Genomic DNA, 8,075 nt, shown 5'->3' with positions numbered 1-8,075 from the left:
GATAACAAGGTGAAATATTGTAACAATATGAGATAACCAAGGGACAGTAAAAGAGGTGAGAAATAACATAGCACATCAAGGACAACAATCATTCCTTATATGGTTTTTGTTTCTATATCCTGGAGGTCCTTTCATTTAGCATCATACTATGTGGCCATATGCATCTAGATTTTGTTCTATTGTAAATCTCTGCTAGGAGAGCCCACGGTGTCTACTGATTATGACAAATGAGGGAGACTATTGGGCCTATGTTCCTTGAGTCTGGCTTACTTCACTTAATATGATTTTTTTCTAAGTCTTTCCATTTCCTTACAAATGGGGCGATTAATAAACACTATTTTATATGATCAAATGTACATAGGTATTATGCCTTTGTGTTCTTCTCCTAAGAATACATCTTTGGTCTTCTGTGTGAATGCCTAGAGATCTATATAATTTACCATGTTCTAATATATATTTTTAATTTTTTTACCATCGAGTGTGCTTACTTATAGATTCTTTATAGGATATTTTCTCTCAGATACTTTATTTGTAGATATAAATCAGTAAAGTTTCAGAGGTTTACATAGCAATGTAAATGACTCCTGTTGGTGGTGGTTCAAAGGAAGCTTATATGGCATAGAAAATGAATCTCTGGAAATCAAGATTTCATTTGAATGAGTCTTACTATAATTAAGTTCTAATGGGCACTTTTGCTCTTTGAAAGTCCTCTGAATCAATTTTGAGTGACATAGCTGTTGGGAAGCTGAGATTAGTGAAGACTCATAAATGAAGTAATAAAGATTAGAAGGGGTGAGGTGTATGAAGGGTCAGACATTCTTCTGTAGACTTCCTTTGACCTGTGTGCTTTGTCTGTTAACTTTGCTGCAGGAGTTTACCATCTTAAGAGGCAGCCTCTGAGCAAGGAGAATGATGCTATCTCCTAGACAAACTTGAAAAGGGAATAAACAACACATTCCTCTTCAGAAAAGTACGTCACACTGCTGACTTTTTTGTATGTAAGAGTTTACCAAAGAAAATCTGGAACCACTAAATGTTACTTGCTCAACCAATACCCTGTAACCACAACATCTAACTTTTTGGAAGAAAGACGAGGATTGGTAATATTTTTAATTAGCTCAAATCTCTATAACTAGGTAGTTCATTGGTTAGTCAAGAAGGGAATCAAGTCTGTGAGACTATAAATCTATAACTGAGATTTAGATTTTATAATCATGATTACGGTGGTTTTAGAGAAGAGATAAGCTGGACTATCACAGTATCAGGCTTCCCATTTTATCCAAAGTCTTCTACAATCTGTTTTTTAAAACAAAGTCTTAGAGAATAATGAGTATTAAAAAAACCTACAGTAGTTGCAATCATATCTGCAATTACTCAATTCTTTTGTCTGCAAACAAACAAATGATTGCCTATATCATTCTTGAATGGAGAGGGTGTGGGAAACAAATGAAGGGAAGCTACTTCCAGGCCAGTTGGACCGACTTTACAAACACTTCACATATAAGAGGTTTCAGGAAATGCATTTCAATTTTCTGGTGATACGAGGGTGCATATGGAGTTCCTCTTCTTTGGTTTGACAATCACAATAACATATCCTGTTATACGATTTAAAAATCCTTTCGATGAGAGGAGGTCACACAATGACAATTGGGTAGATGCAAGCCTTTTCATTACATTCAGCATTATAAGAGGTGAGGTCATGAGACAGGTCCAGGTGGTGAATCGCTCCAGAGTGAGGATAAGAGCTAGCTGGGGGAAGCACTAGGAATCAACTCACGGGAGTGTGGTAACCATGTAGGACTCTGGGATTCCGGTGGGTAGCTAAGTTGAATAATTTCATGCTCCAGTGCATCCAGACTGTTTCTAATTCTCTGATACCTGGCCCTGAGGAAATTAGGGTTGTTCCACTGAAAGAGTCAATTAGTTAGGACCATCACCTTGGCCTAGCTACACAAAACTCCTATGTAGAAAAAGACATTTCTTTCAAAATGCCTTGCCTCTACCTCTTCCTGGCCACTTCTAGTTTTGATAACCTTACCTTGACCCTGGGGAGAGGATTTGCAGCAGGGACTTGATTAGAAATTGGCAACCAATCAGCATGTTATAGGATCTGACTGATAAAGTATCCAGCAGAACACAGCCCAGGGTATCAATACCCTTTAGACAGAGCCATCTAAGGAAGTGAGAGGCTCGTTATGACAGAGAGAACATACAATGGGCACATAAAAAAGTGGGGGCAGCAGCTATTCAGCAAGATACTTTTTTTCTGAAGAAAGTTCTTTCTATGCACCCTTCATTGTCTTGTACTTCATCAAATTCCTGAGACAGGAACGTAAGGAGACGATAGAGGCAGAAGCTGGCAGTGGAGCTGCAACCCTGTCAGGCATTGCTTGCTGCTTAGCTACAACATTAAGCAGGCATTGGCTACCACTGAGCTACAGGATTAACAGGGCATTGTTTAATATAGGATTGCAACTCTAGTGCGCTCTGCCAGCTGCAGAGCCAGTAGGACTGTCTGAGCTGTGCCCACTACAAACACAACAGAAAGTTTACCTCTAGAAAATGAGACAAAACCTGAAAACTAGAGAGAGCATGGGGTTAGAATGGGCACATGTATATTATATGCATACATGAACAATATCACAGATTTATAGTGTATGGATAGAGAATAGACTAAGACTATGTCTGATTCCTGACAGACTTCCTCAAGATGCACAACAATGACAAAATAAGGTATGGCAGTACCTTGAACTGTGGCTCAACTATTCGGCATCAGAGTAGTTTTTTTGATAGCATGACATTTGCTTCTTTCCAGCCTGCTGTATTTAATCCTTCCCTATATACATCCAGTTATTCATAATGTTGTGTCTAGAAGAAGGAGGAAAGTTCATTTTCATCATTTTCCATGTATTTATTGTACTTTAAGTGGTGAATATTTTCTCTTTGTATTGTCTGTTGTCTTCTTGATTTATTTATCTAAAGAATCTGAAAAAAATATAATGTGCTTTGTGGATGCCACCTTATGTAAACAGTTTGTGAGAAATCTGTAAGCAATTACTAGAATCATATGTGAGCAATTACCAAAAACATATTCCCAACATATGCCCTATGGGAGTGAGTATAGCAAGACAGTGGAGGGACCTGAGCTTTCATTCTAGTTCTGTGGCCTACAAGTTGTACACTACTGGGCTGAAACAATTGGCCTAGAACCCAAAAGGTACACAATTTGATACTTGATAAGTGAATGCATTAATTCAAAGAACATATTGTTCATCTACTGTTTTCAAGACATTGTTTTTGATTCTAGGGTGAGATCAATGATTCACAGTCCCTTCCCTGTAGAGTTGAGATTTTAGTGGAATATTGAAACCCAAGCAAGCAAATCAAATCTACGACGAACAACGAGCTAGGTGCAGGTGGCTCATCTCTCTCGTCTTAACTATGCAAGAGACTAAGATCTGAGGATTGTGGTTTAAAATCAGCTCAAGCAGGAAAGTCTTATTTACAATTACCTGCCAAAAAATAGTTAAAAAGGAGCTATGATGTAAGATGTAGAGTGCTAGCCTTCAGCAAAAATCAATCAATCTCAGGGAAAATTCCTAGCTCCTGTGTGCAAGCTCTGGGACCAGTACAGAAAAAGAGGGGGACAAATGAGGCAGAGAAAGGAGAGACAGAAAATATCAAAAAGAAGAGGTTACTCTTGAGGCAATTGCTCAGATACCAACTTTCCCTCAAAGAAGACTGAGGAAAACATCTTGAAAATAACTACAGAGCTATTCTTTGCCCTTTGCAAGAATATTGCAATACTTTTCGAAGGAGAGCAGAGAAATCCATGTGACTATAGTGGTGTGACAGAGACAACTTCTATCTCCAGTTGAGAACAAGAGGAGATCTTGTTGGACAGAAAACTGATGCACTGTGTTTAACAATACGATGGGCATGTGGAGGCGGGCAGGGGAGGGACTGTAACAAGAATCCCCTTAGTGAACTGAGAGGTTATGTTTTGACTACACAGAAAGATTGACCTGATATATTCGAACAGAAAGTTCTAAGACATAAAGAGATAATTGTTAAAATTACTCTGAGACCTAATAGTGTCACCAGGGTGAGGGCAGTCGGTTTAGAAAGTAATGTCCAGATTCTAGACACATTTTGATGGCAAATGTCATTAAGATTAGCTGAGGGGTTGAATGTTGGGTAAGCCATGGAGAGGAAATTCAATGATAACTTTAAAACCTTTGTCCCCCTAAGGAATTTAAAGAGCAAAAATTATCAACTGAGATGGGGGAAGCAGTGGAAAGTCTAAGCTTTGAGAAACGGTTGACGATATCCAGTTTTTGTCATGCAAAAACTTAGACACACATTAAACATTCCAATGGAATATAGCTCGGCGAATCTGAAGGTCTTAAGGCAATGTAACGTTTAGAGTCACCAGCTTCTAGATAGGAAGCAAAGTCAGGAGAATAGATAAAAATTACTGAAGGAAAAAATGTAGAAAAATAACATAAGAGGTCTGGGGTCTGATCTGTGGAGAACTTCTGTGTTCAAGGTTTAAGAAGACAAAGATGATACAATCAAGGAAACTTAGGCAGGGGAGAGAGAGTGATATCTCTACACAGCAGAGTGAAATGGTATTTCAAGAAGGAAGGAGTAGTCACCTGTGCCAAATGTTGTTGACAGGTGTTTAAAAAAATAGTATAGAAAACTCATCATTGGATTTAGCAATATGACAGCCACCAGTGACCTTGAAAGACTTCAGTAAAATAATGGGGGAGGAGGGGAGGGTGGAAATTAGTAACTAACATCCAGACATTTCGTCATGGTTTGTGCTACATAGCTATGAGTGTTTATGTTCTTTTCAGTCAAATAGTAATTAATACAATAAAGTAGTTATGTTCTAGGTGCTTGATGTTTGAGAGTTATATACAAAAGGATCATGTAGCCTGTGCTTGGACCAGTGAGAACTTCAAGTTGGCATCTATGTTATTTAACATAGACTTTATGGTCTTTGAAAGTTTTCTTGATTTCTGGGGATCCAGATCCATCTTATCTATTTCCTGTTCCAAGAAGGGGCCTTCGTTTCACCAAGGTGTCCTGGTTTTGTCCAAAGATAACTGTTATTTAGTGACCAAAGTTTAGGGAAGTTGAGGTGTATCTTACTACCATGTTGTTCATTCAGCTTAGGCCTCTGTAATGGGCAGATGACAGAGGTACAATATGAATTCTTAGTCATATTATCAAGTCAACTCTGGGGCTGTAGAGTTTCCACTTCCTTGATTTAGTATCTGTACCACCCCCCTCACTAAAAACATCTTGTTAATACATTAGGGAACTCAGTAACCAAATTGGAAGATGAGGCTATAAAAGGACCTTCTTTCCCCAGACCACTGTGGAGTTTGAATGATGGAAAGAACAGAGAGGGACACTCACATGTTCAGGTTAGAGTAAGACTGTTCATGAGATTTTGAGACAAATGCATTCTTATATAGATGTCATTCTGAAATTTCACAGATTGCCTCAAAATGAAAGGCCACAATTTTAATAAAGGGAAGGAAGGGGACAATTATTTAGATATGAGGGGATTTAAAAAATCATTTATGTTTTATTAATAGTAGGAGATATTTTGTTATTTATGTTTTTATATTATTATTTACATACCTGGAAAATGTCAAGACATGCATTTATTTCAGAAAGCTCACCTCAAAAACATCCTATGACCTGTTAGAAAAGAAGGCTACTTACTTAGGAAAATAAAGAGCCTTGTTTTCTAATCCATGTCTAGGTTTTAAAAATGTGCTATGAAGTTGGAAGTAGATGGTCTCAATGTGGGTGCCCATGTGTGCATGTGCATGTGTGTGTGTATGAGAGAGAGATGGGGGATGGGGTAAAAGTGGAGCAGGATACATGGTTAGAAAAATGTCTAGTTTCTCCCTTTGGAAACACTATAATTAAGAAGACATGAATATGTGTAGAACTGGTTGTAAGTGGAGCTTAATAATGATGTCAGCTTATTACTTTCTCTCAGGGACAGGGTGACAAATTTCGCCCTCACTCTCAGCTCCATTTTCACACTAGATATTTATTAGGAATCTCAAAATAAGAAGAAAAACATGCAATATCCTGGCTTTGGGTTTCTTTTTATGATACTGTCCTTCTAGCTTTAAGAATTGTTAAAAATATGTTGCATGATCTATTAACACTATATTTTATACTAATGTGTATGCTTCTATGTAAAGTAACTATAAATCAGTACATGGGGTTTTAATGCTTCCTCCTATTTGGGGCACAGTTTCTTGGGAAATCCAATATTTGGAAAGATATACTTGAACTTCTTCTCATTCAGGGTTGTATGTACATAATTATGTGGAAATGTTTTCTCACAGGTGCTAGATTTGGGGGAGGTGAATATTATACATTGATACACAAGAACTTTATTGCTACTAGTGAGTCATTTGTGGTGGAGGGGCTTCTTGTGACACACTGTGGTAGGTTTTTTAATTGACATTGCATCTCTGTGGTGCATGCACTTCTCTGTGCATGTTCCCTCATGTAGTAATTTACTGTAGACTTCAGCTTAAGTATCATCTACTCTGAGATTCTAGTGCTTTTCCAATCAGAGTGCTTACCAAACACTGCCTTGTATGACTGGCCTTCGGTCTGCTGATTGGAATAAGTGAACATGGTCATTCAATTCTAGGATAATAACTTGACTTTCCTCAAAGTATTTTGTTGGTGGTGGTGGCAGAGGCTGTGGGGCTTGAATCAAGGGCCTGGGTGCTGTGCCTGAGCTCTTTTGTTCAAGACTAGTGCCCTACCACTTTGAGCCACAGCTCTACTTCCAGTTTTCTGTGATTAGTTGAAGATCAGAGTCTCATAGACTTTCCTGCCAGGGCTGGCTTTGAACTGTGATCCTCAGATCTCAGCCTCTTGAATATCTAGATTACAGTGCCCAGATCCTCACGATATTTTTGTATGTCCTGATAAGACGGTGATTCCTCATAATGAACCATGACAACTAGAACTGTGGCATTCTAATTCAACAACTTCCAGTTTTACTTGATTATTACATGATTAGCATAAATTGCATTACTTATGCTGTATATTTCCTTCTAATATTTAATGAAACAGTATTTCATAAATTAATGCCTATGGAAAGTGAAAAATACACTGACGTTTTTGAAACAATTTAAAATTTTTATTGGTTTTGTTTACATAATAAGAAACAGCAACTCCAGTAGTTGCCACTTTTTAAGTGACGGGGATTGGAGGGGAAGACAAAATATAGAACTATTTTACATGCTTATGTTACAATTTTATAAAGTTATCTATAGTTTACCCATGTTTTCTTATCACTGGTGATTGTTTTTTATTTATTAATTTATTTAGGCCATATATGCAAATTGTCAGTATTGAAAAGTAGTTAAACACATACCCATTGGCAAAGAAAGGAGAGAAAACGTTAAAAGGAACTTTTGAGCTGTAACACACTTGTTAGCATTGTTTTGCCAGTTTGTTTTTTTGTGGGTCACAGGGATTAAACTCTGGTTCTGGGCACTGTCTCTGCGCTCTTCAGCTCAAGGCTGCCACCCTACCCCTTGAGACACAGCCCCACATTCCCTTTGCTAGTGATTAGTTGGAGATAAGAGTCTCACCGTCATTAGTGCCCAGGCTGGCTTTGAATCACAATCCTCAGATCTCAGCCTCCTGAGTAGCTAGAATTACAGGCTTGAGCCACCACGCCAGGTGAATACTTCTTAATATTAGAAAATAAAAAGTTAGACGTAGCACCTTTCATTTGGTTTCAATTATGCAAAGAAGGCATTCTAATTTGTTGCCCCTGTTTATATGTTAAAGTTTTTAATCAATCATTTCCCATTTTATGTGTATATGAGCTGTACAAAATAATGAATTTCCTGTTGATATTTTCACAAATGCACATAAAATACTTTGATCAGAAGAAGTGCATGAATATTGTGTGTATGGAGGCTAAAATTGGCAATATGATAATAGCTCTCTGTGCTGAATGGGGACAGAAAGAGTATTAGGATGTAAATGAGAAGGTTATTAGAAAATAA

This window comes from Megascapheus bottae, chromosome 11, assembly GCF_031878675.1.
Source record: "Megascapheus bottae isolate mThoBot1 chromosome 11, mThoBot2.hap1, whole genome shotgun sequence".
Classification (NCBI taxonomy): domain Eukaryota; kingdom Metazoa; phylum Chordata; class Mammalia; order Rodentia; family Geomyidae; genus Megascapheus; species Megascapheus bottae.
This window is presented reverse-complemented; position numbering follows the sequence as displayed.